The sequence below is a fragment of the Patella vulgata genome, chromosome 2 (genome assembly GCF_932274485.2).
Source record: "Patella vulgata chromosome 2, xgPatVulg1.2, whole genome shotgun sequence".
Taxonomy (NCBI): Eukaryota; Metazoa; Mollusca; class Gastropoda; family Patellidae; genus Patella; species Patella vulgata.
In genome coordinates this window covers 43,988,067-44,001,530 of record NC_065880.2, presented here as the reverse complement: position 1 = coordinate 44,001,530, position 13,464 = coordinate 43,988,067, and the positions used below count along the sequence as shown (strand labels likewise).

Genomic DNA, 13,464 nt, shown 5'->3' with positions numbered 1-13,464 from the left:
GAAAATACACCGATCTGATTGGCTGTTAAAATCAGAAAATAACTTCCGGCTAGACGAAGGGAAAGCGTTTTTGTAAACACGTGCTGTTCAATTTTCCTCAGTGAAGCGAACTTTCGCAGAGAGGTTAAATAAATCAAGTTTTTATCAAACCCACATTTGCTTCAATTAATAATAAGTAATGGTAAGTTTTATTCCTAACGAAGGCTTCGGTGTTCGTTAAAGGAAATGGGCGCAAATGTGTATCACGGTACTATAATTTTTAAGAATACCAAATCAGTCACAGACTACAGAGTCACATCAACTTTCAAGGGGAGTCGGGATGGCCTAGTGGTCTAGAGTGTCGCGCATCGAGCTCTAGCTGGTCGGTCACCTCTGGCTTGCGGTCGTGGTTTAGAACCCAGCGAATGAGCTAAGATAATGAAAACGTAGAATCGATAGATTAATACTTAATACTATTAATAGCAGTAAACTATTAGCTTGACTCTGTCCCTTAGTGCGCCTAAGTGTTTTTTACTTATTTTTGGTATTGATGATCGATATTATGGGACAGGATAATTCAGTCACCTGCCGCTCACCTGAATGTCGACTGAGTGGATTTTATTTTTCCCTCTTATAATTGAAAATCGCTCTCCTTTACAAAGTCATTGGGGGTTTATTATCATTTATCAAACCAGGAATGACCCCATTACATACAGTAATTGATCTTCAGAACCATTTCCCATATATATATATACACAACTAATCACTCTCCTTAATATCAGATTACTTTCCTTAATTTCTAATTCACTCTCCTTAATTTCTAAATCATTCTTCTTATCGAAACTGGGAGAGCTTTTTTTTTCTCAATTTGTTGATTGAGGGGAGCTTTTTTTTTTGGCTCTCCTGAAATACAAAAAACAATGACTGATAATTACTCCTCAGGAGCTCGGCAATCACATTACTAGCATATTATATAGGATAGAATTAGAACAAGTTTTTTATTCCTGTGTATAGTCTTGTGATATCTTATGAAAAGGACTAGAGGTCTAAAACTGTCAAAAGTACAGTTTATTCATATCAGACTACTTTGTATATTAATAATACATAATTAGGGGGTCTCACATGAAATTTTCAACACATCTATCAACTATTAAAGCCGTAAGAAATCTATTGTTAACAATTCTGAATAACAGTAGTATTTAGCTGTTTCGTTGTTACAGTAGTATAAGAGCTTTAGAAAATTACATTCCTTGTGTATTTTTTAAATTTGCTTTGTTATGATCTATACGATTAGGGACTATACATGTGAGAAATTAGGTTAAGGCTTGTTATTTATAAACATATGTGGTGTAATTGTTAAAATAATTAGAGATATTTATTTATGGTGGGGCACCCTAACATAATAACATTTACCCCTCACCTGTCGTGTGTGTGTGTGTGTGTGTGTGTGTGGGGGGGGGGGGTCCAGGCTACATGACATTTAAGTACCTCAACATTTCACGTTTTGGACTTGTGTAGATGACTTTTCAGACTTGGATAAGATGCCATTTTTTAGACAAATGTAGATGACAGTTAGGACTCCAGTAGATACCATTGGGAATCAAGGATTTCTGTCACGTGATATTTCAGACTCCCTACATTTCGACCTCAATGAAAATATGCCTTGACGTTTCAGACTTGGGTAGATGACATTAATTAAGTTCAAAAGGTCTGAATCACCATTTTTGTGGAATTCGAAAGGTCCCAGGACCAAAAATGTTGTGCTACCGTAGCTGCATGATCTAATGTGTGTGCTTTAATAAATTATAACTTGTGATCTAAAGTGCACACAATGCACACATTAGACCATTCAATCATAGTTAAGTAGTATTTTTTCGTTGACATGAAGTGGGGTTGCCTGCCAACCTCAAGATTTTCCCTCCCACTGCTAAAGACCAGTATGCGCAATTGAATCATTGAAATAAAATTGAACCATACATATATGTTAATTTTTATTTGCTGTGAACCAAATTGATGGGCCTGTTTTTAATCTGATTGAATCCAGGTCGGGATATTATTTAGCATTGTGTCTTGATTTTGTTTTCTGTTGGAGTACATATTAGGGTGGATTTACTGGTGAGGAAATGGATATTTCCGAAAAATGCAAATTACTCATCATCATTATGTGATGTTTAAATCTGTTTCTATTTTACAGGCAGAAGAAGTAAACCCTAAAGCCTATCCATTGGCTGAACCCCAGTTGACCCAGAATATTTTGGATTTGGTTCAACAGGCCACAAACTACAAACAAATCAAGAAAGGAGCCAATGAAGGTAAATATCACTGACTGCAACATATACTTACTATTTTATTAACACTAATTTTGGGAAAAATGTTAGACTCTTGTCCTCATAAGAAGTCATTGTAAACAAATACAATGTATATATATTTCTTTGAATACAAGACACCTCATAACGTTAGGGAAGTTGTACACAAGTAAAGTCGTAACCTGTACTTATCTCTACCAAATTCTCTTGTGATCAGTTTTCGAATCCAGCTCGCAGCCTACTTATACAAAAGGGACTTGTCCTGCAGCTTTTTTTGGTTTTTTTTATCATTTTAGCTACTACGTTTGTATTGCGATTTTTGTTGTCTTAATCTTTCATGTATGTCATTATTTCAGCAACTAAGACATTGAACCGTGGTATTGCTGAATTTATTGTAATGTCAGCCGATGCCACACCACTAGAAATTTTACTTCATCTACCTCTTCTCTGTGAGGATAAGGTAAATATTAAACAGGCATTATGTAAGTTAAGTCTGTCTACCGGTATTTCAGGTCTTCCTTTGGGCCTTAAATGATGTGTAAATTATTAATTAAACATTTATTAACATGACAAGACCATTATCAACTCTTGATGCCATTGGATGGCTCCGATTTTAAGTAGATAAGAACGCTTCGGTCATATAATGACCAGTGCATTATCTATTTTAAAAATATTATAGCGAGAATAGCCAGCTCTTTATTTAAATCTTACATATTCCCCTTTAAACTTAATGGTTCTTTAGATTGTCGTGTGTCTGTGTGTGTGGAGCCACATTGGCTCAATGAGTAAGATGTTGGGTTGCTAACCTGGAGATCATATTATGTTAGATGCCAGTGTTGGCTGAGAAAGTTCATCAGGATTTTCTGGTGTGGTTTCTCCTTGTCAGTGGAGGGCCTGACAAATGACAATGTTTAGTCATTTGGAACTGACAAAAAACGAGGTTCTATGTACACATTGGCTTGCATGTAAAAGAACCCTTGACAGTTGGAATTCGATATACGATTAGGCTGTAGTCCCGCTAACTGAGCAAAATTCCCTCATAGCACACCCTATGGTGTATTCCCATCTTCATTAGCCTAGTCAGTGCAGAACAGTGGGCCGTTAAACCCCATTTCATTTGTTATGGGTGTTTGGAAACTAATCATTTGTCTGCTACACAGTTACAACTGACTTTGAATCTAATTGAGGTCAGTTTTAACAGTGAAAAATGTTTCTAAAGGAAAGTACTGGTTATACTACTTTTTGTTTTTCAGAATGTTCCATATGTTTTTGTGAGATCAAAGCAAGGTAAATTAGTGAAGTATTTTTTGTTCCCCCGAGAACTTATCATTTTTATACGCCTACATTTTCTAGTGGACGTATTATGCCGTCGCCCCTGTCCGTCCGTCCACAATTTGTTTGTGGACACTCTACGGGTCACAATTCTTATCTGATTTTAACGAAACTTGAAATACAGGTGTATCTCCAAAAGATCTCGGCTTCTTTCGATATTGGCATGTATCGGATCGAAACTTCATGGATTATGGGCCCCTGTTTGTACGAAAAATCACGTTTTTGGCTTGTGGACCCTATAGAGGTCACAATTTTTATCCAATTTTGTTGAATCTTGAAATGTAAGTTTATAACCCAAAGATCTCGGTTCCTTTCGATATTCGCGCATATCGGCCCGTAACTTCCTGAATTATGGCCCCTGATTGTACGAAAAATCGCGTTTTTAGCTTGTGGACCCTATAGAGGTCATAATTTTTATCCGATTTAAAAAACCGTATTATTATATCACCGTTCCACTACAAGGACGACTGAGTTCGAATTTCGTGAAAATCGACCTAAAATTGACAGACAAAATGGCCGCCGTTCGTTCTCAAATAGCGTAAAAATATGGTATATCAAGGTTGTGGACCCTATAGAGGTCACAATTTTTATCCGATTTTGTTGAAACGCAAGGTTATAACCCAAAGATCTCGGTTCCTTTCAATATTTGCGCATATCGGACCGTAACTTCCTGAATTATGGCCCCTGATTGTACGAAAAATCGTGTTTTTAGCTTGTGGACCCTATAGAGGTCATAATTTTTATCCGATTTAAAAAAACGTATATTTATATCCCCGTTACACCATAAGGACGACTGAGTTTGAATTTCGTGAAAATCGGCCCAAAATTGATAGACAATTTTTATCTGATTTTGTTGAAACTTGAAATGTAAGTTTATTACCCAAAGATCTCGGTTCCTTTCGATATTTGCGCATATCGGACCGTAACTTCCTGAATTATGGCCCGTGATTGTACGAAAAATCGCGTTATTAGCTTGTGGACCCTGTAGAGGTCATAATTTTTATCCGATTTAAAAAAACGTATTATTATATCACCGTTACACCCTAAGGACGACTGAGCTTGAATTTCGTGAAAATCGGCCCAAAATTGACAGACAAAATGGCGGCCCTTCGTTCTCAAATAGCGTAAAAATTGGGTATTTCAAGGTTGTGGACCCTATATAGGTCACAATTTTTATCCAATTTTGTTGAAACTTGAAATGTAAGTTTATAACCTAAAGATCTCAGTTCCTTTCGATATTCGCACATATCGGACCGTAACTTCCTGAATTATGGCCCCTGATTGTACGGAAAATCACGATTTTAGCTTGTGGACCTTATAGCGGTCATAATTTTTATCCGATTTAGAAAATCGTATTATTATATCACCGTTACACCCTAAGGACGACTGAGTTCGAATTTCGTGAAATTCAGCCCAAAATTGACAGACAAAATGGCTGCCCTTCGTTCTCAAACAGCGTAAAAACATGGTATATCAAGGTTGTAGACCCTATTGAGGTCACAATTTTTATCTGATTTTGTTGAAACTTGAAATATAAGTTTATAACCCAAAGATCTTGGTTCCTTTTGATATTTGCGCATATCGAATTGTAATTTCCTGAATTATGGCCCTTGATTGTAGGAAAAATCACTTTCTTTTTAGCTTGTTCTCTATCCATCTCTCGAAAATGTGGGCGTATTCTGCCTGGCAGCCGCTGGTATTTGTGGAGGTTGGGTGGCCAAATGGTTTAACGTGCGTGCTTAAGATCGTAAGGTCTGTCATTGAGTCAAGTGGTATGATTTTAATTCTCCACTGGTACGTGACAAGGGTTGTCTGTCCAACCTTGTGTTTTTTTCTAGTTTCCTCCTACTACTAAAGCCTCCCCGCTTGCAAGCAAAGTATTTACATAAAAATTGAACCATATTAGTCCCTAAATGACCTAAATTATTGATCAGAATATTTCATTAACAGGTATGAACTAAATTTGAAGCAATCAAAAAAGATGCCTCCAAAAATGAAATGCATGTCAAATAGCTATCATTTAACCTAACAAATTGTGGGTGTAAATTTCCATAAGTATGTGCAGTATAATAAAATTGTTAAATGAATCCATTGACCCTTATATTTCTTTCAGCTCTTGGCAGAGCCTGCGGAGTATCCAGACCAGTAATTGCTTGTTCAGTGACTAAAAAAGAAGGTTCACAACTGAATAACCAGATTGCTGCCATTCAACAGAATATTGAGAAACTCCTCATTTAATGCGAAGTCTGTTGTGGTTAATTGTTATATAACCAAACTCTTATGTGACATGTTTTTATCATTTAATGTAAAATGATATTTTATATATTATAGAATTTATATACATGCATTTGTTTTCATGTTAAATATTCTAGGCAGATAATTCATTCAGAAATTATATTTTATTCTGCTCATTCACACATCATGAATCGTGACTATTAGTATTAATACAGTTGATTTTAATTACTGTATTATCATTCTACATTAACAAGAGTTTTGTATATTTTGAAGAATAAAATGTTATCAACTCTTCTACTCATCATTTATCAATATGTCCGAGGTGATTTTTTTTTAGGATTATTTTTTCAAAATTCTTCAAAATCCAGACAGTTAACATCCCCATCAATAGGTCAGAGATGTGTGTTTTTTTAAAAAAAAAAACAACAAAAACATGCCAGGATTACTGTCTCTTTCACAGAAACCTCTTTCCAGATCATTATGAAATTTAGTGCAGCCATTCTTAGTTGTTGCCTCTGTTAACGAAATATCTTCTAACCACTGTACTATATACATGCCCATGTGCTTCTTTTCTTTATATCTCAGGAGTCAGGGGTTCTACATTCAATGTTAGGTTAGAATGTGTTGAAACCAGAATTTAACTTTTCCGTTCAAAAAACTTCTTTGCAACTGTTTGGGATCACAAATTAAATTCTTTCAAATGCAAGGTTGGCCTTTAGAGGGAGTAAAAATCAGTCAAAACTCTGAGGTATGCATATAACTATTACGTCTTGAATATCTACATGTATTCTATAAAAGTTAAAAGCCTTTACAAGGAGTGAAACTAATGAGATCCATGAACTTGTGTTGATATACCAGAGACTATAGTAGATATCTATAGGCCCATTTTCTGTCAACATGGGGCCTTGTTGGGTGTTAAACCACATGTGTCTTTGTTCTTCAATTCATAGCTGTGTGCTCCAAACTATGACTTGGGATCTGCATATTTTCAAAACCATATAAATTTGACTTGGAAGTAGAAACTGATCTGAGCTCACGTTTTTTTTTTATGGTATACAGTTTGAAAGACCAATAATAACATATAAGGGTGTATTCATCAACTGGTAATCTAGGCTTAAAGTCTCATTGCATCATAGTTCAGTGTTTACAAAGATATGTTGAATTGAAATTTCATCGAGCTATGCTATATACATGTAATAAGCCTGACACCATCTTGTACTTTAGAAACAGAAATGACAGGACTATTCTAAATCAGATTGAATCTGAGCCAGGAGGTTATCTGACATTCATACTTTGATTTTGTTTTCTTAATTCAATGTTAATCAATTTGAATACATATTAGTGTGGATTAAGTTGTGAGAAATTTTATATTTTAACTAAAAATGCAAATTGTGCATCGTTACTTTAAATTATTTTTAAACCGAAATTGTGTCTAAAAGCACATTTGTAATGATATGAGAAAATCAAATTATCGATTCAAAATGTTTATGGAGATTGATTTAAATAATTTAATATATTATAAAAATAAAAATGGTTGGGGTGCCCAAGTTTAGATTTGTCGTTGATTCCATAAAGTAGTTAGGTTTTAAAATGTTAAATACTGTGTAATTTAACAATTTTTATTTTACAATTCTCTACCCCTGACTGTTCCAACTTTGGATTTATATTTAGCCTTATTATAATCCTCTCATGGGTGTTACCTCAACACCCATGTCTATATACAGGGTTCGTACACTAAAATGTGAAAGAAATTCCATGACTTTTCCATGACTTTCCAGGACCAAAATTAGAGCATTGCACTGAAGTTTGTCTATGCATGTTTACTGAATTAAATCTGCACGAATAAGCTAATCTACATCGTCATGCAAAGAAATCAACTTCTTGCAAATTATGAAACTTTCATTAATACCAATATTCACTTAAATTACCAAATAAAAGTCGGGCTACAATCTGAGTAGTAAATGTTATCTTAAAGCATCAAGTACTTTAAACAAAGTTCAATTATTCACTGCGAAGTCAATGATTGGGATTTCCTACTTTCGTTTTTAGTGCCAAAACTATCACAACGTGAACTAGAAATTTCTGTTGAAATTTCAATTGTACTACCCCCTGTTTGACCCGAAGATGAGGCAAAAAACAGACCAATAGGAGTCAGACCACACTCTTTTAATTTTCTGTAATTATCTAAATGTTTTTCGCTCTTCATGACGTGGCTTTTTACAGCCGCTTCCCCCATATTACTATTATATAATATCTAAAGACTTCTGACATGCGCAACATCGGGCTTTTCGTGAATTAGTTTTGTCACGCATTAACCATGAATAGAAATCAGTTTTTGTCATCCAACAGTCTTGAAATGTACATTTTCCGGGTATTTTAATATTGTTGTAGTTAGTTGGGTATATCAAAGAGAATTCATCACGCTATTCGAAAGCAAAAACACAACTCACTAGTTGAACTCTGACTAGCAGACGAGTAACTGAAAGGGAGATAATTCAGCGCGACTGCTCCAGGACGTAGTCCAGATTATCAAGCCAAAAAATTGATTGTCAAGCCAATGACTGTTACGTCTGAAAAAAAAAAGACTACGAAAGTTTGTCTACTCTTGGATCTATTTTTCTTTAAGGTGCTTTTCTTTCGTATAAGTTTTACAAATTGAATAAATGGGATCAAATTTCGGAGAAAGGGTGATCACTGGACGGAGGTGAAAATTTCATGACTTTCCATGATAAAATACTCATATTCCAGGTTTTCCAGGCCTGGAATTTTCATAGGTGGAATTCCATGCCTTTCTAGGGAGCGTACGAACCCTGTATATACTATCCCCCTATTGTTATGACAAGTAACAATGTTACAAACCAACCAAAGGCATCCTAGTTAGCAAAATTATGGACACTGGCACTTCAATCTAAACAATCAGTTGTCAAACCTCTGTACAACCCCGGCAAGCGAGCTACCTACCCTGATAACAAATTCGCAAACCCCACCAGTATAAATAAAAATGCCTGCCACGCAAGTCCGTGTCTAGGATATCACCCATGGTGGAAGTAGACGTAAAACTCAAGGAAGGAACGAACGTGAGTCCGATCAGTCTGTAGGGTTCAGTACAAACGAAACTAGTCACTGACACCCAGGACAACCAGGTCTTCATAGACACTCTTATCTCTAAAGTTGAATCTCTAAAAACAAAATCAGTCCTGAAATGGTTCACGCATTTCGTTTGGTATTTACAAAGATATGATGACTTTAACATTTGTCAACATTCAGTATCTTTTGCAGACCTTTTACAGTCAGTCTTGCACAAATTCCACAAAAGTACATTCAAGCAGTTTGTTTACAAATCCTGTGTGTCTTTCAATGGTGGGAAAGGAAAAAAATAGTTTATTATGCATTTATTGTGTGATTTGCAAGCACAAGCTTAATCAATGAATATACAAAAAGTTCTTTTGACAAGATTTAACAATAACTTGTCCCCAGTATTTTGAGAACTTTGATATGAGTCCAGACATAACAAATGAAACAAGTTATTACATACATGATAAATAACCAGATTATTGATTTGGGCTTTATTAATGGACATATTATCATAGACACTTAACAGGAATAGTAATAAATTTGGTTTTGTATACGTTCCATGGTATACCAAAGAGTTTCAAATTATTTGATACTTCATAACAATGGAGTGTATATTATTTCAAAGTAGTACATGAACTACATTTGTTTTACAGTATCATTTATATTAAATACCTAATGTAAGTGTCAAATTTTTCAAAATCTATTACAAATAATTTATTGGGTACAAGTAATATATGAAGCTCTTCTCCAAACAAATATACTAATCTTTACTACTAAACGTGCCCCTCCCACCTGTTTTTGCCTTGTACACTACCCATATTAAAATAGTAAATTTGGAAAGCAGAAACTGAATTTTCTTTTGACTCACACTACTTCATCATTTCGCTTTTGGTATTATCAAAGATAACTGTCTAAGGTAACAATAAATGAATACTGGTACTAGTTATGCCTGTTTTGGAGAAGAGCTCTTTTTTAACTTGAACAAATATCCGTACAAATAATTAAAGATCTACTCCAATGTGTTTTTAGATCTTTTGTATTTACAATAGGAAATGCTAGAACATCAACTATTTTTCAATAAAGCATCATTATAATTACTTATTTATACATATTTACATTTATATTTACAGTAGGTTATGACTGTTAACATGTATTTAATTCATAAACATATCAACAAAAACATTTATTTAATTCATAACCATATCAACAACAAACATATTTAAAAAAAACAAAAAAACCAAACCCTCCCCTTATTTTATATCAAAACAAACTTCGTAACAATTAATCTTGAAAATGTATCAATGATCCTTGTATGCCTACATGTAAATATATTCTTTAAAAAGTTTTCCAAAAATTAAATATTGTAAAAATTTATAGTTAATAAATGATTTGATTTTATTTAATGGTGTCTTAAATTGGGTTGCATAAATCATTTGGAATTTGTCCAAACAACTAATATCGGTAGTTGCATGGTAAAATGATTTTAACCGAAGACAGCTCCACAGTTAGCACATCGCCTCTGTCTCATAGCCAAACAACATAATATACCGAGCGGGAAAAACACTATAGCACAACATACTCCAAGGCAAGTAAAATCCTCCTCCAATAGTCCAACCTGAAATACATAAATATTAAAGGGATGTAGTTCATTCTCTTCTCTTATAAGAAATGCCTAAATCTAAGCATAAATGACTTGAGTTCTAACAAATGACCTTACTTGAAACAAAATCTGAAATGAAACCAACCCATGTTTTGACAAAATATGAATACTGTGTCTCCTTCAGCATGCAAATGTATTCTGGGCATATCTGACATGGAGATAGAATGTCAAAATTATTGTTAGTAACGCCTGTCTGAACGAAATTCATATTGGGAGAGGGGGCTGTCAGCATAGTTTAAATACATAAATTTGCAAATTATTGGGGGTGAGTCCCCCCCCACTTGCCCTGTTTCGACGGCATTAAATAATATCAATAAACATATACTTACCCTGCAAGCAGGACAACCCCCTACCATGACCACCTGCGTCTGGGGTGGAACTGTGACATTATAAGTTTGATAACTTGGTGCCGAACCAGCTGGAGGATATTTTGATGGATCGTTGTATGAACCAGGTGCAGCTCCTGCAGGGTAACCGTGTGGTGCTCCACCAGGACCTTGATATGCTCCTGCAGGAGCAGGGTAACCTTGAGGTGGTGGTCCTCCTGGACCTTGGTATGCACCGGCAGGATAACCTTGAGGTGGGGCAGCACCCGCAGGCATAGCTCCATAATTTGGCCCTCCTACAATCAATCATTAATTTTAAAATTAAGGTCATATTAAAAAACAATCGATCAAGTAAACATGCATTTTGCAAGAGCTAAATCTGCCTATTGCAGGTCTTTCTTTAGGCCTGAAATGGTATCTACATTATTAATTAGACATTAATTAACTTATGCAGACCATAATTAACTCATGATGGCATCGTAGCCTGCAATGTTTATTGGATAAGGTTCCGATTTGCTGTTCGACTTCCATCTATAATTTAATCATTAAATGGATAATAGAGATTATGTTTTTTATCGTAATGACTTTAGTAATGATGATCGAGGCTAGGTCGAAAATTCAATCGCCAAAATTTCGGTTCTGAGTGGATCGATTTGACAGAAATTTTCAGCAAATTCCCTTTACATTGTCTAGTTTTTAACTATTATAGTGAGAACTGCCAGCTCTTTATCTAATCTCCCATAATGTACCTTTAAGGTGATTCTAAATAGAAATAATAGACAGGTTTTAAAAGTTGATATTCACTGAGACTAATTTATGACAAGGACCAAATTCTATTTTACATTTGTGCATTAAAGATACATTAGTTGATAGTTTAGTAAAGAGTTGGTCATTCTTGCTATAATAATTTAAAAATAGATGATAAAAAAAGAAAATATTGAAAATTTCATTCAAATTACTTCATTCTCAGCCAAGTTATCATTGTTTGTAGTTTTGACAAGATGTTTGCACAGTGGTAACCAGGGCGCTGGTATAATCGGGACTTAGCCTCGCTTTCTAATTTTTAATTGGCGAACAGTTTTAATCTAGTTAAAATCTCAAGTATCCGATGCCATCGAAAGTCAATTATGGTCTTGTTTTGTTAATAAATGTCTAATTAATAATTTATATAACATTTCAGGCCTAAAGAAAGACCTGCAATAGGCAGATTTAGCTCTTGCATAGTGTATGTTTAGGCGGAGCTAATAAAGACGGAATCTAGTAGTTCAACAAATTGTTCATACTGTACATTTATGTGTTAACTGGTTAACTGCTCTTCACATTTTACAACACTCTTTCAAATTTATTTGTAATCCACTGATTGTCAAGTGCTTTTAACTTCCCATTTCCTTATCTTCTGACATAAAGTTAGAATATATAAAAAGTTATTATAAATACATGTATATTGAAGTTCTACCTTGCGTATTTATCGCTTCTGTATAAGATGGCGGTTGATTAGACATAATGGTGGTCCACTATCTGAAACAGATATATATACATATATATAAATAATGAATGTTGGTCAAAAACACAACATTTGCCACAGACTTCAAATTGATGATAAATAGATCCATTGTTATTTTCTTATTTATAGTTACATGTATTACATAAACTACATAGACTATGCTATGATTATCGTTTTTGTTTTGTGAAACAGGGTCCACTCATTGGTCCGATGAGGGTATAGATGCTTTATCACTGCATTGTTAAGAGAAATTTGCATGATCTTCGGTGCATCATTGCAATTGGGCCTTTAATACTCGCTTGCTACTAAGAGGAACATCTTTCTTTCCAAGTTATTCAAATTGACTAAATTATAATTCTAAGAATATATCTTATTAGAAAGAACCTCTAATATTGAATTTAATTAAAAAAGCTAAACCCAACCCTAAAATAAAGTAAAGATTTGGATTAATCTGATTAGTGGTAGACACCAATTAAAATATTGTTTTGAAAAGTAAATTTTAGAAATCAGTTTGCCTAAGCGTACTAATTTAAGTTTTGTTTTTGAGTTTCAGTGTAAAACTAAGTATGCTAAGTGAACAATGACCAACAATTTTAGATATTGACAGGATTACCCACTTTGCAAAACCAATCAAATTTAATTGATTCACTTCTAACATGAGGTCTATTGGTCATTTAGAAACACCGACATGTATCAAATAAAATCATTGAGATATTTATATCAATTTCAAGTCTTTGAAATGTAACGAGGAAGTAGACCTGAGTCTCTGGGAAAACCATGAGTTTTGACACACACATGGGCTACGGTCTACTAGTTTAGTAGTTAGTACCAATACATGGAATCAGCATCATAATGATAAAACACACCAGTAATGAATGCCAAAGTTTTCTTACATCTAGATGATGACATGGAGCAAAATAGAAAGATACATACTTCAACCTGTGTGACTCGATAGAAATTAACGAAAACAGTTGTTGGAAATTGAACAAAATTTACTGATCAAGTATCCCGTGATCGTGTGTTTACTATCTCAGGTCACATGATCAC

General features: G+C 34.5%; 1 long non-coding RNA gene across 1 annotated transcript; it reads right to left on the bottom strand.

Moving 5' to 3' along the window:
- Positions 1–11,041: 11,041 nt before the first annotated feature.
- On the bottom strand, positions 11,042–13,464 carry LOC130010911 (uncharacterized). The gene is made up of 3 exons (XR_008786199.1): positions 13,351–13,464; positions 12,370–12,431; positions 11,042–11,209 (listed from the first exon to the last, which is right to left on the bottom strand). It is a non-coding gene; the product is annotated as an uncharacterized LOC130010911 (long non-coding RNA).